We start from the raw sequence: 20,586 nt of genomic DNA on the forward strand, positions 1-20,586 counted from the left end.
TCGGCTTACCAAAAATCAGAGTCATAAATATTGGTGAAAATAAACTAATTATACATCCATACCCCGAGGCATGAAAAATTATTTTCTTCCTTTTTTTTAGAGTGGTTTAGAACAGTTATCTCCATTTTCAGTGATGAGAGAGATAATCCATGCACAAATGACTATAACATAAAACAGAAAAATAAAAAGATATTAAAATTCTGTGGTTTTTCCAAGGAAGAAAAATGCTTCTCTATAAAGAGGAAGCCAGATCAGAGAAGGTGCCATTTAAGCAAAACCTTGAAAAGGTAGAATTTGGATACATGGAAGTTGGTGGAAAGAAGAAAAAGGCACATTAGGATAGGGAACAAAAGCAAAAAAGAAAAAAATATTGGACATCTTCCAAGCGTTTACTGTGGCTTACGCACTGATAGATGTTATGGAAAGTAATAAAGTATACAGACACTTCTGGTCTTACAAGGGGGTTACGTCCTGATAAACCCATCATAAGCTGAAAATATCGTAAGCTGCAAATGCATTTAATGCAATCTACTGAACATCCTAGGTTAGCCTAGACTTAAACTAGACTTAAGCCAGAACACTTACATCAGCCTACAGTTAGGCAAAATCATCTGGCAACACAGAACACTGTAGAGTGTCGGCTGTTTACCCTGGTGATTGCGTGGCTAGAACTTGTTAAAATCCTTTTCCCTGAGCTCCACACCGGAGTGTCTGATTTTATACTCTGGTTTCACTTCAGATCGAATACATCTTTTGCCTTTTACTAAAGATTTCTGCGGAGAGGAACAACTCTTGAGTTTTTGGTCAATTTTTTGAGGTTTTGCTTTGGCAAGGCTAATTGTAAAAAAAAAAAAATACAATTACAATTAAAATTAAAAAATAAACAAAAACAGAGTTTCTGATTTAGTAGGTCTGGTGTGGGAGGTGATGAGTTGTGCTGGGGCAAGCTCCCTTGACGATGCTGATGCTCCCGGTCTAGGAGCCCACACTTTGACTGTTGCCACGGACAGGTCAGCGTGCCCAGCGTGCAGCCAGCTACTCGGGGGAAATAGTGGGAAACCAAACTGTACAGAGAAGGCCACCAGAAAAATATTAAAAACCAGTTTGTTATTAATTCTCTTCATTTTCCTTACTGTTGATTCTCCATCTGAACAGAACCATAAACACTCTTGTTTTTCTCTATTCCCAATGGCTTCTTGGTTTAGAATGAATCATTATGAAAGAAAAAAATAATGTTTTTATTCCTCTGGAAGAAACTACTATGGTTAAAGCTGGGCATCATTTCAAAAGACAGGTTTCATCAATCTCTTCTGCAACACGCATACTTCTTAAATAGCTCTGCCTCTGCCAGGAAGTGTGGTCTGTTACCCCAACCTTTTTGGCACCAGAGGCTGGTTTCATGGAAGACAATTTTTCTGTGGAGGGCGGGGGGAGGAGGAAGGCAAAGCTCAGGTGGTGATGTGAGGGACAGGGAGCGGCTATGAAGCTTTGCTGGCTCCCACCGCTCACCTCCTGCTGCCAGTGCCCCCCCTCCTAAGTTTCATGGAGGACAAATTTTCCACGGATGGGGGAGGGGATAGCAGAGCTCTGCAGCCCAGTCCCTAACAGGCCACGGACTGGTACTGGTGGCCGGGGCTCGGGGACCGCACTGTTATGAGATTGGTGTTATGGAGCTTTACACATTGGAGGGACACTGTCACAGTCAACCCCCCTGAGAACCCAAGTATTAAAAACACTGACCAAAGGTACATTGAAAATGATAAATTTGTTGATTGCTTTTCCAAGATATTCACATCATTTATTGTCTCAAATGTTATGAAAATAGAAGTTATAATCCTTATTTCATAATCTTTTTGCATAATCCTTATTCCATAATCTTTTTGCATATTCCTTATTCCATAATCTTTTTGCTTTTGCATATTTACATAAAAGCTTCCCACCATTGTTTCTCCCAATCTTTACAGAAAAAAAGGGAAGTAATCCAGATTAATGGGGAAAAAGACTTCCAAATTTGAAAATGTTTTTAAAATGTCTTTATTCTGTCTAAAATGAAACAATTTCATAATCTTCTTTCTACTCCATAGGGTTATTTATGAGTTTCTATCAAAGTTTATTAGCTTGATTGAGGTGGAAATGTTTTCCTGTGTACTTTGCTTAGTAGATGGCCTCTTACATATGTTTGAAGATCAAGTTATAGTACACTATAGTCTGTAGACAGAAATGTGCAGTGCACATTCCAAAATTTCCCTCAGTCTTTTGATTATTGAAGATAAGAGTTGTGTAGTATGCAAATGACAGTAATTAGAGAACATCACAATACACACAGTTAATAGCATGATTCATATTTATGAAGTACTAATCTTGTGTGAATACCAAAAATATATACTGATTATACTGTGCAAATTTTGAATTGAGCAAATAAACAAAATAGCTAGGAAGAGAATTGATTTTATAACAATGAGCCAAATTTATTATTTATTTTCTCATGATTCAATATATGAAGGATAAATGAGGTATTTTGAAGGTATTTCTTTATGTAGAAAGAAATGAAATCCTGTACTTTCATTTATTAGGGGCTAAAGTTGTTCATTTCTTCCTAAAAAGTTAGAAAGGGACTTCTGTTGCACATGTAAGAGAGAGGCAGGAAGACACTGCATGTGTGGAGAGCTGAGCAGAACCTTTGAGGGGCTGGCGTGGTCGCGGGTGCCTGCCTGAGACCCCACAGTGACTTAATGACAGGGTAAGACCGGAATCCTGGATTTGTCAGAATTCCTGACTCCTTTACTGGGACTCTTTCCAGACTATATTAAGGAGCAGCTTCTTCTTAGAGGAGAAATTTTTTTTTTTTTTGTAAATTTACCTTAGATTTATAACTTACTGGCATTTATCATCTCCTCCCCCACAACTGTAAGCATCTTGGTAAAAACAATATCTTGAGTGAAAATGAATTAAATACAAGAAAGAAAATTTGATTTCTCCTCTAACCCAACATCGAAGATGACTTTAAAGTTTCATTTCTTTCTTGGCCAGGTGTATTTTTTTGTCAAGCAAATTTATTAAATTGAGATCATATTCGCATTCATTTTTGACATGTGGTGCATATTTTCATTTGTGTGTTACTTTTAGCACATTTTGCGCATGATGTTTTTTAGGGGCAGACGCGGGATTCTCCAGCATGATATATATACATAAAGTTGTCAGTGCAATATGTCAGGTGTCTCTTTGATGAAAGGATACCAGATTTTAAATAAATATATCAGTTAATTCATTTAAATGCTTGTTCTCCCTTTTTGTACTCACCCTAGGAGGACATATTCCTATTTTACATTTTATTACTCAAAACTATTTTAGAACCCCTCCAGTATTTGTCCTTCAAGGTAGTTGGAGTCCCCCAAGAAATCTGGTCTTGTTATTTTCTTGTCATTTTGTTTCTGACCAGAAGTATGTTGTTCAGTCATTTGCCAAATAATGCTTAATGACTTGGTTGTCTCCAAAAATCAAATGCACGCAGACAGAATGATGACAAGGCCTGACTGAGGGGATGTGAAGGAAAGTGCCAAGAGAAGATAAAAAATATTGTGGATAATGGCAGCATCTCTGGAGTAAGTGTGGCCTCCCAAGAAGACTGTGTTGACCACATAGATTCTGATGTTTGTGAAAAAAGGTCCATTCCCTCCTAGTCGTGCTTATCCACCTTGTCTTCTCAAAGCATGATTGCAAATGTTGCAACACAGCAAGATTCTGTCCATGCTTCATTTGCTTAGAAGTCTCCATTTAAAATGCTGCACCAAATACTAAAAGGGAAATACTGAGTAAGGAATTGATACTGGAATGGGATCCTTCTTAGTCCCAGAAACCCTCCCAGCTTTTCCTATGCCTTCACTTCCTTACTCGCTTCCCTAGCCTGGTTCTCCTCTCGGTCCTCCTTACTCTTGGTGCTTGGATCTCCTTTGCCCCACCCCGACCCCACCCCCCCACCCCTCCTGGACAGAACTGTGCTTCCTGTAGGTGGTTGAGTACACTGCTGCCTTTGTCTTGTACTCACTTTCTCTTCAATTCCCCACAGCGTTTGTCCCCAAACTTCACAACTCCCCTCAGGTCTCCCACTCTGGTCCCTCACCTTGCCTGTACTTCACAGAAAGAAACACAATTTAAAAAATACAAAAACAAAGAAACAAAAACCAGGGCCAGCAGCCATCAAACCTGCTGCACTGCATTTCCTAATCTCTTCCCTTTAGCTCTTTTCCACTTGCACATCCAAAACAGCGTCCCCTGTTTTTTTCCAAGGCTGTCCTCACCACCTCCAACCCCCTCACCCCATGCATGCATTGCATCTTAGGCTTCTGCTCTCTGCCAGAAACTTTCTTTGACAACTATCTTCTTTCCTATCTTCAATATTACCCTCCTCTCTTTTGCCCACCTATAGTTTCTAATTATCCCTCTCCTCAAAGATAAAGACAACATCTTCACTTTTACTCCCTTCTCCAGCTACTGCTCTAGTTCTGTCCTTCTGATCCCATCTACGAGTCTTGAAAGAGGCGTGTGCACTTGCTGCCTGTGCACCTTTCGCTCCACACAGCCTCAAGCTGCACCCGCCCCACAACTGGACCAAACGTGGTCTCAGGTCTCAGTCACACGAGCAATGCTGGAGAATGGCCCGAGGGTGCATCCGGCTCTACTGCTCACTGGATGTGTGGTCTTGAATAAGTTAGCTCCCCTCTCTGTGCCTCAGCCTCCTCATCTGTAAAATGGGGATAATGACACTTTTGATCTTTAATAAACATAACAATGAAATAATAACAGAATGGTAATCCATTAGAGAGCCTGGAAGGATAGCACATAAGGAGGGCCAAAGAGTCAACTAATAATAGAGGAAAGATGATTCATGCTGGGCCGTCTCCCCGGAGGGCCCTTCTCTCCCCTCTGATACACAATAAGTCCCCATGAGTCATTCTCATCCCTGTTCACAATCCAGTTCTTCGTCAGATCTTTCCCTGACTCTCCACCCCCACTGATACAAATGGTTTCTTTATCCTCAGGACCCTGGGAATTTAATCTTAGTGTTTCTCACATGGTTCTGCCCTTGTACCACCTTGCTTGGTCGTTAGTTGTGAGCATGTCCCATCTCCTCTACAACACTGTGAATGAAGTCTTACAGGCTAGGGGTGTGTTTTACTCATTAGATTAGTGTGCTAGAACTGCCATAACAAAGTGCCTAGACTGGATAGCTTAAACAACAGAAATACCCTTAATTTCCTTCTCTTGCCTGATTGCTCTGGCTAGGACTTCCAGCACTATGTTGAATAAAAGTGGTGACAGTGGGCATTCTTGTCTTATGTACTAATTCAGTTCTAAGTAAGAATGTTTTCAACTTTCCCCCGTTCAGTATGATGTTGGCTATGGGTTTGTTGTATATGGTGTTTATAACTGAGATATGCTCCATCTGTGGCTGTTTTGTTAAGAGTTTTTATCATGAAAGGGTGCTGAATTTTGTTCAATGCTTTTTCTGCATTTATTTAGAAGATCATACAATCTTTGTTTTTGTTTCTGTTTATGTGGTGAATCACAGTTGTGGATTTATGTATGTTGAACTATCCTTGCATCCCTGAGATGAAGCCCACTTCGTTGTGGTGGATTATTTTTTTGATGTACTACTGAATTTTTTTTGCTAGAATTTTATTGAGAATTTTTGTATGTATGTTCATAAGGGTTACTGGTCTATAGTTTTCTTTTTTTTTATTGTGTCCTTTGCTGGCTTTGGTATTAAGGTGATACTGGCTTCATAGAATGAGCTGGGGAGGATCCTTTCTTCCTCAATGTTATGAAATAATTTTTGTAGTTTGTGTACCAATTCTTCTTTGTAAGTCTGATAAAACTTGGCTGTGAGACCATCTGATCTGGGACTTTTTTTTCTTGGAAGAATTTTTATTGCTGCTTCAATTTCATTTCTCATTATTGGTCTGTTCAGGAGTTCAATTTCTTCCTGATTGAGTCTTGGGAGGTTTTGTGTATCCAGGAATTGGTCGATTTCCTCAATGTTTTTGAGTTTATGTGCATAGAGATTTTTATAGTATTCACAGATGATATTTTGTATTTCTGTGGTATCACTTGTAATATCTCCTTTTTCATTTCTGATTGAGTTTATTTGGGTCTTTTCTATTTCTGGTTAATCTAGCAAGGGGTCTATCAACTTTGTTTATTTTTTCAAAGAAAAAACTTTTTTTCATTAACCTTTTGTATTTTTTTTATTTTTTTTATTTTTGATTTCACTTAGTTCTGCTCTGACCTTAGTTATTTCTTTTCTTCTGTTGGGTTTGGGTTTGGTTTGCTCTTCCTTTTCTAGTTCCTTGAGGAGATTAATTAGATTGCTGATTTGTGATCTTTCTGTCTTTTTGATGTAGGCATTTAAGGGTATGAACTTTCCCCTTATGACTGCTTTTGTTGAATCCCATAGATTTTGATAATTTATGTCCCCTTTGTCATTCAGTTTGAGGAATCTTTTGATTTCCATCTTGATTTCTTCTGTGACTCAATAATTGTTCAGCAGTAGGTTGTTTAATTTCCATGACTTTGTGTAGAATTGAATGTTTCTGTTGGAGTTGATTTCTAATTTTATTCCACTGTCATCTGAGAAGATACATAGTATAATTTCTATTTTTTAAATTTGTTGAGATATGTTCTGTGGCTCCAGTGGGGAAAGAGGAGGTCAAACTATTGCTGTATGCTTATGATACAATCTTATATCTAGAAAACCCCAAAGATTCCACCAAGAGACTCCTGAAATTGATAAATAAATTCAGCAAAGTCTTAGGTTACAAAGTCAATGTACACGAATCAGTAGCATTCCTATATACCAACAACAGTCAAACTGACAATCAAATCAAAGACTCAATATCTTTCACAATAGCAACAAAGAAAATAAAACACCTAGGAATATATTTAACCAACAAGGTGAAATATCTCTACAAAGAGAACTATGAATCACTGAGGAAGGAAATTGCAGATGATGTAAACAAATGGAAAAACATATCATGCTCATGGATCAGCAGAATCAATATTATTAAAATGTCCATAATACCCATAGTGATTTACAGATTTAATGCAATCCCCATCAAAATCCCAATGTCATTTTTCGCAGACCTAGAAAAAAGAATTCTATGCTTCTTTTGGAATGAGAAAAGAGCCTGAATAGCCAAAAAAACCTTACTCAAAAGGAACAAATCTGGAGGCATCACTTTACCAGACTTTGAGCTATACTACAAGGCTATGATAACCAAAACAGTATGGCACTGGCACAAAAATAGAGACATAGGCCAATGGAACAGAACAGAGAACCCAAATATGAAACCATCCACATACGGTCATCAGATCTTTGACAAAGCAGACAACAATATACACTGGGGAAAAGAATCCCTACTCAATAAATGGTGCTGGGAAAATTGAATAGCCACATGTAGAAGATTAAAACAGGATCCAAATCTCTCACCACTCACAAAAATTAATTCAAGATGGATAACACACTTAAACCTAAGACATGAAACCATAAGAATTCTAGAAGAAAATGTTGGAAAAGCTCTTTTAGATATTGGCCTAGGGAAACAATTTATGAAGATGACCCCAAGGGCAATCATAGCAACAACAAAAATTGATAAATGAGACTTAATTAAATTAAAAAGCTTCTGAGCAGCAGAGGAAACAATCAACAGAGTAAATAGACATCCTACAGAATGGGGTAAAATATTTGCATGCTATACACCTGATAAAGGGCTAATAACCAGAATCTATAAAAAACTCAAGCAAATCAGCAAGAAAAATCAAACAACCCTATTAAAAAGTGGGCAAAAGACATGAACAGGAGCTTTTCAAAAGAAGATAGACTAATGGCCAATAAACATATGAAAAAATGCACAATATCTCTAATCATGAGGGAAATGCAAATCAAAACCACAATAAAATATCACCTAACCCCAGTGAGAATGGCTTTCATTAAAAAGTCCCAAAACAATAGATACTAGCATGGATGCAGAGAGAAAGAAACATTTATACACCATTGGTTGGAATGCAAACTAGTACAACTTCTCTGGAAAATAGTACAGAGATTCCACAAAGAACTAAAAGTAGACCTACCATTTGATCCAGCAATTCCACTACTGGGTATCTACCCAAAGGAAAAAAAATCATCTTAATAAAAGGACACTTATACTCAAATGTTTATTGCAGCACAGTCCACAATCACAAAAATGTGAAATCAACGTAAGTGCCCATCAATTCATGAGTGGATTAATAAAATGTGGTATAGGTATACCATGGAGTACTACTCAGCCATAAAAATGAATTAATACCTTTTGCAACAATCTGGATGGAACTGGAGACCATTCTCCTAAGTGAAGTATGGCAAGAATAAAAAAACAAATACCACATGTACTCACTATTAAATTGGAACTAACCGATCAGCACTCCTACACAGATGGAAGTAAAATACAGTGGAAATCAAGCAGGTGGCAGGGGGAGAAGGGGCTGGATGAAATCATACCTTATACAATGTACACTATCTGGGTGATGGACATACTTATAACTTTGACTCAAGCAGTACAAAAGCAATCCATGTAAGCAAAATATTTGTACCTGTGTAATATTTTGAAATAAAAGAAAAACCCAGAAATTTATTTTCTCACAGTTCTGGAGGGTACAAAGCTGAGATCAGGGTTGGTTTCTCCTGTGTCCTGTCTCCTTGGCTTGTAGATGGCTGTCTTCTCTATGTGTCTTCACATTGTCTTCCCTTTTGGGTGGGCTTTTTGTCCTAATCTTTTCTTCTTGTAAGGATACCTGTCAGATTGGATCAGGGCCCACCCGTATGACTTCATTTCACTTAACTGCCTCTTTAGAGGCTCTTTCTCCAACTACAGTCACCTTCTGAGGTACTAGGAGATGAGGACTTCAACAGATGAATTTGGGGTGTGCAGAATTCAACCTATAACACTTATATTTGATACCACACAGTATCTAACATGGTGCTAGTTGCAGTTGTGTCATTAAGTAATTAAACATCTTGGTAAGAAACCAAGGGAGGGGAAACAAGGCAGGAAGCAGAGAAATACAATCCTCAAAATCTGTTTCCCATACGATCTTGGGGAAGTGGTGGAGAAAGCAAGGGAGGTTAGTCATCACTTCCAATGTTTTCCTTTAAATAATGTGTCCTCACACAATAGGATTATTTCATTAGAGTTGGGTTTCATTCTTCTTGCAAAATGATACCCCTGGGAAGGATGACATAATAGACAAAGTGGAGCAAGGCAGATTCTGCTTTTGTTGCTCACTACAATTAAGCCTTTGGGGCCTTGCACACAGCAAATACATATTAGCTATTGTTTTCATTACTGTTACTATCATGATCATGATTTTTATGGACTCTAAACTCTATGAAGACAGGGACACTTCTGATCTTGTTCATTGCTGTGCTCTCTGGCCTCACGTGGTACTTAGCAAAAAAGTAGACACTCATATATTTGTTAAATAAATGAAGATGCTTAGCCTCTGAGGCTCTCTTTTCTCATATCTGAAAAGAACTAATATTTATAGAGCACTTACTGTGCTACCTGTTTTATATGGATTATTTCATTTTAATCCTCATACCAATCATTTGAGGGAAGTTGTCCAAATCCCCATTTGTCTGATGAGGAAATTGAGGCACAGAGAATTAAGTAACTTGTCAAGGTCGCACAGTTAAGAATCGGCCGAGCTTGGACTTCATTGTACTCAAACCTGAATTGCGAATCAATATGTTATATTGTCTCCTTCATGTCTATAAAGAGGGTGAAAAATTCCAACTTCAAAAGCTTGTTAAGAGGATGAAATGGAAATTTGTAAAGTGCTTAGTATGGAGTAAGAACTCAGTAAGCAGCAAACTGTTCTCACTCTGCACGACTTACATTACTGTGTAGACAAGTGCTCTAGGATTTATCTGCTAACCCAAAACTCTTCCCAAATCTTCTATTAACCCAAACACCCTGCAGCCACTGCCCCATTTTTCTGCTTTCCCTCATAACTAAATCACTCTGTACTTAATAGATGTCTGTACTTCATTTTCTCATCTCCCCTTTTGTCTTGATCCCACAAAAATGAGACTTCTGCTCCTCCTTTCTCCTGAAACTGCTCTTAGCAAGATAACCAAAAAACAACCAACATGCTTAATCCAAAGGGCCTCTTCTGTGTCTCATTGTTTTCAACTTCTTGGCATCATTCAACAGAGCTGATGCCTCTCTCCTTCTTAAAACGCTTTCTTCTCCAAGCTTCTTGATTTTGTTTCACTTTCCTGAGTAGTCCTTCTTTGTTCCCCTGCAGGTTCCCTCACCTCTATTCTAGGTCTAAATGTTGAATTATCTCAGGCCTAAACTGCTTGATTTTCTGGCCAGGAAATCACATCCAGACCCATGACTTAAATGCCATCTCTATGTGGATGGTTCCAAATGTCTATTTCCAGTCCCAACTTCTCCCTGGAGCTTGAGATCCTGTATCCAGCTTCCCATATGACATTGCTACTTGCAATTCTAATGGGCATCTTGAACTTTGCACAAAATACAATTCTTAATTCTGCATTCCTTTCATTTTCCCAGCCCAAGCCTCCCACATCCTTCCCCACATAGTTGTTCAGAACAAAAATCTAGGAGTCACCTGTAAGTCCGTATTTCCCTTATCCCATGTTTGGTCCATCAATAAGTCCTGTTGAAGTATTGACCTCCAAAATATGTCTCAAATCCATTCATCTCAAATCTTCCCCTTGGAATTAGAATAAAATCCAGAGTTTTTGACATGGCTTACAGGGCTCCCCGTGATCTAGCTCCACTTGCCTCCAGGACCTCCAATGTGGTTGAAATCCCCCTTTTTCATGATGCTTCAGGCACACCGGACTCTACTCTGTTCCTTGCACATGGGAGACTTATTTTTGTCTCGGAGCCTTTACACTTGCTATTGTTTCTGCTGGGAATTCTTTCTCCCAGATATTCACATGGCTGACTCATCATGTAGGTCTTAACTAAATTGTCATCTCTTCAGAGAAGACTTCCATGAATACACTGGTTAAAGTAGCTTCCAACCCACAACTCCATGTCTCTCTATTAGTTGGAAAAGTGTTTGGCTGTGAATAAGAATAAACCTAACACAGGCCTATCCTGATAGAGCTTCATTTGTCTTACATATTAACAAGTTCAGGGGAGTTAAAACAAGGCTATGCAAGGCTCAATGATGACATCATAGACTCAGGCTCTCTCTTTCATTCCACTCTTCCATCCTTAACATCTTGACTTTCTTCCTTGTGATTATCACTCCATGGTTGCAAGATAGCTGCTGTGCTCCTGGGCATTATGTCTGTGTTCCAAACAAGAAGTAGGGAAAGTTCAAAGGATCAAAGTTTTTTCTTACCTGGTTCTGCATTTTACTGGGCAGGGAAGCACTCCTCAGAGTATTTTGACTGGACTCATGGATTTGTGTTATGCTGCTACCTCTAGCAGTATGGGAGGTTGGGGAAATAAGCATTTCATCTCTCTGGCAGGTACACTAGAAAATCCAAGGGACAGGGGGAAGTGAATGATATAGGACAGCTAACCCCAGCCACCTTTAAGTCAGATTGCTCTGTTTACTTTTGTTTCATAGAATTTATGATTATGTGAAATTAGCTTATTGTTTTCTTACTTATGGAATGCTCGTATTTATGGTAAGCTCCACAAGAATAGCCACCTTATCCCTCTTATTTGTGGCTGTGACTAGAAGAGTCCCCAGCACATAATAGGCATTCAATGATCATTTGTTGATTATCAAATAAGCAAATGAACAAACAAAAAAAGAACAACTGCCCCCATATTACACGTGGATTTCTGTAATACACAATATACCCACAAAGCATTAGATAATCAAACTTTAATTATGAGTATCCTATGCAAATTGTCTGGAAAGCCATCAGGATGCTGTTGAGTGAGCTGTCCTTTTGATCCGAGGAATTACAGTGGTCCTGTTCACTACAGTTTTATTGATAGGAGTGGTGGCATCTTCTGTGAAGTCCACACTCTCCCCCTGAGTTGCTTTGTGACAGACAGCTCGACTGGCAGGATGTCCATGGGTCAGAGAGATGCACGCTGTCTTCCCACAGGATTCAGTCACTGGCCCTGTCTGGTTTCATGGTATAATTCACCAAACTTCCTGGACATATACAAGCTCTAAAATATTATACAAAAATACAAATGGTATATACACAGGTGTGGTCAGCACATGCCACATTTCTATGCCAATCCAAGATTCCATTTAAAGGAAAAGATTTAGTGGTGGCATCAAGCTCAAGGATGAGCATGGTCCCTGCTGAAGTCTAGACATGCCTGATAATGGCTAGTGGGCTAATAGAGTGGTCTCTTTTGCAGAGGGCACTGAAATGCCTCATGGGAATCCCTCACCCTAAGGTAGAACTAGGCTATTAAGTTCAGGCCAATACCAGTGTCTTGATGATCAGCGAGGAGAGAAGAATCTGAATACTGCCCTTATCCTCAGATGAGCTCCTCCTGTACTCATATCTGGATCCAGGGGAAATAAGATACTGTGAATAAATATAGGAAGAAGTATTTTCATTACAAATCCTCCAAATACAAGGGACAGAGCCATACTGCTTTGATGCCTGCATAATAAGGGGCTCCACAAGGGGAAGAAGAGGTGTTCTTTCCCCATCTTCATGGCATGCAGCCTTGGCTTTGATGCACGGAAAGCTTCAGAGAACACAGACCTCTTTGGCTTGATGAGGTCTCCAGCATGGTAGCTGCATCTTCAGCAACTTTTTCCTGAGCATGTTGAAGACATCTCCAGGAATACTCAGAAATAAGTAGGATGGACCTGGGTGGGGATGGAGGTTCTACAATGGTGGGTAGGACAGAGAGTTTGAGATGTCGTTTTCAGTATTTGTAATAGGAACCCATTTGAAACATTAGCCCCCACTCCCACCTCAGCCTACTGAAGCCCATAGAAAATGGGCTACATACATTTATTGAACAAATATTTATAGCCAGACATGGTACCAGATGCTGAAGATAGAGCAGGGAACAAAATAGACAAAGTCCTTACTTTCCTAGAGCTTGCATTATAGAGGGAGTGTCTTAGTCTGTTCAAACTGCTATAGTAAAATATCATAAAGGGGATAGCTTATATACAATAGAAATTTATTTCTCATAGTTCTGAAGGCTGGGAAAGTCAAGGTCATAGTGCTGGCCGATTTGGTGTTTGGTGAGGACCCTGCTTCTTAGTTTTTTGGTGTTATCTTTTTTCTGTAACCTCACAGGGCGGAAGAGGCAAGGGTCTCTCTGAGATCTTTTTAATAATGACACTAAACCCATTCATGAGGGCTTTACCCTCATGACCAAATCACCTCCTAAATGTCCCACCTCCTAATACCATCACCTTGGGGGTTAGGATTTCAACAAAGAAATTTTGGGGAGACACAAACATTCAGACCACACAGCAAGGAGAGAGAGAAAATAAACAGACTTCAACAATAAAATTGAGGAAAGGGCTAAAAATTGGATATAAAAAGAAAAATTGAGAATATTTCATCAATAGTCAAAAGAGATGTTTAGGGAGGATTACTTTTAGGAGGAAAACACCAACTATTCTCCACTTAGAGCTTCAAGTCAAAATCAGCATCTCTATGAGCCAGACTAGACCTTCCGAGGCCAACCCTTTTTGTCCCCTCTCTGTGCACCTAGAGTCTCATTGCCTCTGCCACACATGTGGCCTGGCATTGCGATTTATGAGCATGTTGTCTCTGTGGCTGGACCGTGAGCTCCTGCACCCCAGGCTCTGCAGAATCTTGTGTAATGGTGAGCCCATTGCAGGGGCTCAAGACATATCTGGTGATCATCTGACAGAGTGAATGAAGCGAGTCACGTTGCAACAGGTGAGGTTTAGGTCAGACATAAATGCTTCTTGTCAGGCGCATGAAATGCTAAAACAGCTGTGAGGGGGAGTTTGTGGTTCACACCATGTCAGGCTTCAGCTCAGGGAGGATTAGCCTGTTGGTTGCAGCAAAATCACCAGGAGTGGGTCATTCTCAGCCACTGCACATTCTGGAGGGCCAGGAGTTCAGTGCAGCTCACTGTCCTCCCAGAAAGCATGTGCGAATATGCAGGGTTTCAGAAACCTAGAAATAGATGGGGTCACGATTCAGGCGACTCTGATGAATCTCAGGCCAAATCCTAAAAATATTCTACCATTTGCTACCTTGATCAGAAAAAGTATGTGTGTAATCAGTTTGTTAAGTTCTGCAAAATGTTTGGAATTTTTATGAATGACCCGTATTTTACCCATGCCGTTTCCATCTTCGAAAGCAATATGTGCCTTGAAATCACCTCTTCAAGGCAGAGAAAGTCCTGACTGAGTGTGCAGATGCTATTTGATATCTTTGAGGAATATGAATGCAAGAAAATGAGAAATGAAGCGCCCTGGCTATCTGGCAACAATGAAAAAGAATAAATAAATAAATAAATGCAAAATAGGAAAGGGAGGGCTAAATAATGACAGCACACTTTGGCCATTGTTTTTCTACTTTGACCCAGAGCTGTAGTAGAAATGCATTTTATATTATGATCTAGCCCACAGTAACGATGTCTCACCCACCTACCTACTTGAAATAAAAATTTCATGAAATGATATTTACCTTTACTATGTGCAGTCTGCTCTGATATTTTCTACTCTACTCTTTTTCTTGTTTTTAAAAAACACTGGGCATAGCCTATTAAATTGAGTGGGCTGTGGCTGTCGATTTGGAGTACACTGCCCCAGGTGGCTTTAGAGTGATTTAGTTATGCGGTTAATTGGGGTTGAAACGGCCTTCTGTAATGTGGGTTGCTGGAACATCTCAGGGCTTGGAGCCTGTGCAGAGAATGTTGACATCTGTCTTTGTGCTGCTCCAGGCAGGTTTAGGAGCCTATTAGCCTTGTGCTCCCGAAGCGCCCTGGGTGAAGGGTCAAGGGACCGAGTGAGTAGAGTCACTCCTGTGTCTGTCGGCCTCAGGGAGTCTTGCACGTCTCCACTCACAAGACAGAACTTCAGCAAAATCTCTTTGATTCAGACACTGTGACAGAATGGAATTTGTTATCATTTAGTTAGGAGTTAGTATAAATGCTGGTCTGAGAAATGCAAATTTATTCAAGTGATATTTTTAAGTCCTACACAGAAAATTTCAGAGTCTCCCCATTGTATTCTAAAATGCTAATCAAGGTTGGGGCATTGGGAAAATTAAGTTCCTTCCACCTTCCGCCTCCCACCCTTACTCTTAACTTCCCTCTGTCAGACAGATAATCTGAATCCACAGAATTTAATTACAGTGGCCATGTCCTTGGGTTAGAGAGTAGACGCTGGGTCTCCGGCTAGCAGGAACCCATTGCACCTCCATGAGAGAAGGGCAGGGCTGCAGTCTTGCTAGTAAAAAAAGATTCTTTCACCAGGAATGAATAATACAATGTTACGGTGAGAAAAATGAGCGTTCTAACCACAGGTTAGAGGTTAGTGTTAGTATTGTCAAGTCAGAGATGCCCTTAAGATCCACTGGCAAGGAAAGAAGATCTGGGTCCCTTGCTGGAGGGAAGCTGAGACTTGAGTGGAAGGATTCCTCCTCACCTTTGTCCTGGGACCTGGGCAGGCCCCAGCTCTTTTAGGTCACTGATGTACATCTAGTGCCTCACGAGGGTCTGGCATAGTCTGGGGACTTAAAAAGTAGTTGTGGGACCACTGACAGGACAACTCCCTTTCCTGGGAGGCCTGTGCCTTTGAGATTTTACCTTTATGTGGTACAAGGGCAGTTGTCAAGAGCCAGAAATTCCACTCTGTCCTCCTCCACTGTCATTCCCCTCAGAGATGGCACCAGCCCCTCAGTAAAGAGCTTCACCATGCCGTGGGGTGGTCAGGGGTTGCAGCGAGGGCAAGGGGCAAATGTTTGCTCTTTTTCCTTCCAGGCTCTGGTGCGGGCTCTGATGTGGAATCCCCTGGAATCCTCCTACCAGAGGCATAGAGACCAATTGGAAAAAGACTCAGCTGTCTGACAGCAGCATGGCCCAGCAAAGGCACGCCTTGGAGAAGAAAAGAGGGGTACAGCAACACCTGAGTTTAATCATGTGGCTTTGGAGAAACCCCAAAGAGGTTATACAGTTATACAGTCATACAGTTATTGGGCTGATTTTTACTTTCAGTCTGTTCTAATTATCTTTAGGCGCCCATTCATCTATTGCCTTAAAGATATAAATAAAAACTCCTGGATTTTTTATAGCATTTCCAGTCCTGCAGTTTTTTTGTTTTTGTTTTTGTTATTTTCCTGCTGAAATGTTGGCTGTGTTTTCAGAAAATTTTTGTCAGGGACGACATGATGTTTGGAACATATGTGGGAGACTGACTGAGATTTATGTGTGCTTGTGTCTATGAGATCAATGCCAGCTGCCTGGAGGATAGCTCCCACGGGGCCGGGCCATACTTTCTACTTGTGAACTACATGAGGCTTAGCAATGGTACACAATAAAAGAGATGCGAAGTACAGAATAGACTAACAGATCTTGCTAATGGAGCAGAGTCACTGTGAATCAGAAGAGGCTTATTGCTGCTAGAAATTATGCAATTATAAGGAATCTAAAGTCAAACAGTTGTGCAATGTTAGGGTAAAAACCAACTATACCTTCCCAATGGGAGACTATAGCAAATGAGAGGCCCTGTTTTCTGTAGATATAGGAAATCTCTAATAAGGCATGAGGCCTACAAGAGTTTTAGCAGTGTATTAACTTTATGGAAGAATCCAATGCCAAAACTGTTCATAAGGTGAAAATGAAATATTGACATGACTGTGGATTGCCTTTTTTTATCCAACATTTTCCTCTAGCAATCTTTCAAAGCTTCATGAGTATGTTAGTTTTTTTTTTTTAAACTACATTTAACAAATGAAGAAACTAAAATAGGAAGAGTTTAGAATTCAAGTGCCAGTTTTGGATGGTTTTCAAATCATGTTCTCTTAGATGATCTCATTAAATCATCATAACAATCCTAGAAGATGATGCTACTAGGATTAGTTCTGTTGAGGTAGAAAAAGGTTGGAAGAAGCTAGACGCTCATTGCTCCTTGCCTCTGTCCCTAGACACGTGTGCTGAGGCAAAAGCAAAGGCTAATCCAAAGCCTTTGTTGGCACAAGGCTTTTGGCCCTTAAATCCCAGCGTGTGCTGGGGGCCTGGCGGGACTGCCTGGAGGCCTCCTGTGGAAAGTGGCCACGGTCCTTCCTTGCTGCTTGCCTCCAAGCTGCACTTAATTCTCAGCCCTCTGTTTTCCTGCTCTGAGTCCAAGGAGAGAATGATCCAAGGAAAGATGAGATAAGCAAAGGATGGAAGAGGAGATTCTTTCTAAGCCTAGAGCAGGGCTGGCTTATTTTACCCCATTAGAGCAGAACAGCTCCTAGGCTGGAGTAGCCCAGGACCTGTCTGAGTTGCTGGCCCTGAGGGATTAGCAGTTCAAAGTGATCCCAGTTCTTTAGAGGGTGAGACCCCACCTCTCACCACTTAGCTTAGGAACAAGTCCTTGATTCATCCATATCAGCTCTCATTCTCCTTAGGCAATAGAAGTGGGGGATGCGGGAAGAATGTAAGGTAGACTTGAGCTCCCTCACAGGTTAATAATTATTCCTATATCATAGTTGAAGATCCTAAGGCTCCGAATTTTAAGTGGCTTGTCCCAAGTCACACAGCTGGGCAGAGGTAAGCCACAAACCTGGGTCTTCTCTCTCCGAGCCCAATACAACAGTTGCCTCCATTCGGCCTTCTGTCTGGCCCACGGAACTGTATTGCCTGTCCCCCGGCTCCCCACTTCCTGCTGAGTTTGGGCACACTGAGCAGACTGTACACCCTGGGCCATTGCCACTAAAGAGCTGTGAAATGGAATGGAGGGAATATATATGAGTCTATAGTGAGTGTAGTTTCTCCTGTGCAGAGGAATGAAAGGATCTGATACATGAAGAAAGATTTAAAGGAGCTAAGTAGTTGGAACTGGGTTACCTCATAACTGCGAGGCATATGATATCAGGCCGCAAACATTTGAAGGATAGAAACACCTGAAAAGTTGAACTATTTAGCATGGAATATGGGATATAATGAATGAATGAAGAATAGGAAGTTGAAACAGGTAGCGTGTGCGGCATGGATACGCTGGACAAAGGGATGAGTCACATCCTGGGTAGGACGGAGCAGAACAGCGTGCAATTTAGAAGTTATGAATTGTTTATTTCTGGAAAGTTTCATTTAATATTTTCAGACTGTGGTTAACTGTCGGTCACTGAAACTGTGAAAAGCAAAACCACAGATCAGGGGAAACTACAGGTAAAGCCCTTAGAAGAGTGGCTTGAGTCTAACAAGCATCAGTACATGTTGTTTTTATTTTTGCATTTTACATACTAATGAGCCTGGTGATAGGCTAACCTTGTGTTTATCTCGTCAATAGATTGTGAGCTGCGAGAGTACTTACTGAAGATATATATTCACTTTCTTTGACTCATTTAACAATTTTTAAAATTGACACACAATTGTTGTTCATATTTTTAGGGTAGACGTGATATTTTGATACATACAATGTATAATAATCAAATCAGGGACATTGGGACATCCATCACCTTAAACATTTATTATTTCTTTGTGTTGGAAATATTCCAAATCTTCTCTGCTAGCTATTTTGAAATGTACAATAAATTATTTTTAACTGTAGTCACTCTATTGTGCTATCAAACACTAGAACTTATTCCTTCTGTCTAACGGTGTGTTCATACCCATTAACCAACCTCTCTTCATCCCCCACCCTCACTCTTCCCAGCCTCTGGTAACCATCATTCTACTCTCTATCTCCATAGATCAACTTTTTTAGCTCCCACGTATGAGCGAGATCATGTTATACTTGTCTTTCTGTGCCTGGCTTATTTTATTTAACATAACATCCTCCAAGCTCATCCATGTTGCTGCAAATGATGGGATTTCATTCTTTTATACACATTACGTTTTCTTTATCCAGTCATTCACTGATGGACACTTAAGTTGATTCCCTATCTTGGTTACTGTGAATACTGCTGCACTAAACATGGGAGTGCAGATATCTCTTTGACACACTGATTTCCTTTTTTTATATATATATACCCAGCAGTGAGATTGCTGGATCATATAGTGGTTTTTTTGAGGAACCTCCATACTATATGGCTATACTAATTTACATTGCCACCAACAGTGTATGCAAAAAAATAGACAAGTGGAATTATATCAAGCTAAAAAGCTTCTGCACAGCAAAGGAAACAATTAAAAAAATCAAAGAGAGAACCTACAGAACGGGAGAAAATATTTTGTGATCTATCCAACAAGGGATTAATAACCACAGTATATAAGGAACTCAAACTACTCAATAGCAAAAAAACCCACAAATGATCTGATTAAAAAATGGATTAAAAAATCCAAATCAGCATTTCTCAAAAGAAGACATACAAATGGCCAACAGGTACATGAAAAAATGTTCAACACCACTAACCATCAGGGAAATACAAATCAAAACCACAATGAGATATCATCTCACTCCAATTAAAATAACTTATCAAAAAGACAAAAAACAAATGGTGGCAAGGATGTGGAGAAAAGGGAACTCTCATTAACAAACAGTTTTGAACACCACTATGTGTTAAATATTGGGGTACAGAGAACAGGCCATGCTCAGTGTCTACCCTTTTTAAGACCTAGCACGTTCCCAGCACAGAGTAGGTGCTTACGAGTATTTGTAGAGTCTAACTGAAATTAGGACTGATGGAAATAACTGCATTTCATCGCAAGTGGCCCTGGTATATCCAGGTAAAGCCAGACTATAAAGGCTGGTCGAGGTCCAAAGAATGATGGGAATGACAACTTGGACTCAAGTGACATTGCTGTCGTGTGGGGTTACTGCCAAGGCAGCAAACAAATAGTGCAAAGTCTATATCAGAGATAAAGGTATGAGTGAAGTGACAGGACCACCATGAGGTGGTTTCAACGGCCCACTCAGTGGAATGCCCATGAGGCCAGAGGGTTGTGTCTTTTTATACTTTTTGGGATGGTCTGAAGCACGGCATCACTCAAAGTTTGCCCTATGACTAGATAAGGAAATTCTTATTGTGCCTGTCATAGCCACATCCTCCCACGTTCTTTTCCTTACTATGCCTTCAGGCCTACTCAAATTAACCAAGGCATTTTGGAAATAGGAGGTTTTGCCTTTGTAGCTCAGATGAAAAACCCTATTGGTGGCCTAAACAGGATAACTATTAGCAATGGGGATGGAAAGAGGTGTGTAGGTTTTGACATACGTAAGAAGGGGAGTAGACTGGACTTGATTATTTGAATGTGCAAAATATATCAGTGAGGATGCAAATAATTGAAACCCTCTCTTATGCTGGCAAAAACAAAGGAAATGTATTATCTTAACAGAAGACTTAAGGTTGAGACCAGCTTTAAGGTTTGTAGGTTCATCAGCCAAACATTCTCTGTCTCTCTGCCGTCCACGGCACTGGTTTCAGCCTAAGGCTGGTTT

At 40.2% G+C, this 20,586-nt stretch overlaps 1 long non-coding RNA gene and 1 other non-coding gene across 5 annotated transcripts in view; both read left to right on the top strand.

The window, feature by feature from the left end:
* LOC123644981 overlaps positions 1-20,586 on the top strand; it is a 51,589-nt gene that overhangs the window by 17,129 nt on the left and 13,874 nt on the right. For 3 of the 4 annotated variants that reach the window (XR_006737345.1, XR_006737344.1, XR_006737346.1), the window contains one exon: positions 15,984-16,236. The exons of the other annotated variant lie outside the window; for it this stretch is intronic. This is a non-coding gene — a long non-coding RNA (uncharacterized LOC123644981). Of the gene's footprint in view, positions 1-15,983; positions 16,237-20,586 lie in introns of those variants that run through there. 4 annotated transcript variants of the gene reach the window in all.
* LOC123645290 lies at positions 720-836 on the top strand. Its single transcript, XR_006737483.1, has one exon. It is a non-coding gene; the product is annotated as a U5 spliceosomal RNA (small nuclear RNA).

The sequence above is a fragment of the Lemur catta genome, chromosome 9 (genome assembly GCF_020740605.2).
Source record: "Lemur catta isolate mLemCat1 chromosome 9, mLemCat1.pri, whole genome shotgun sequence".
NCBI lineage: Eukaryota > Metazoa > Chordata > Mammalia > Primates > Lemuridae > Lemur > Lemur catta.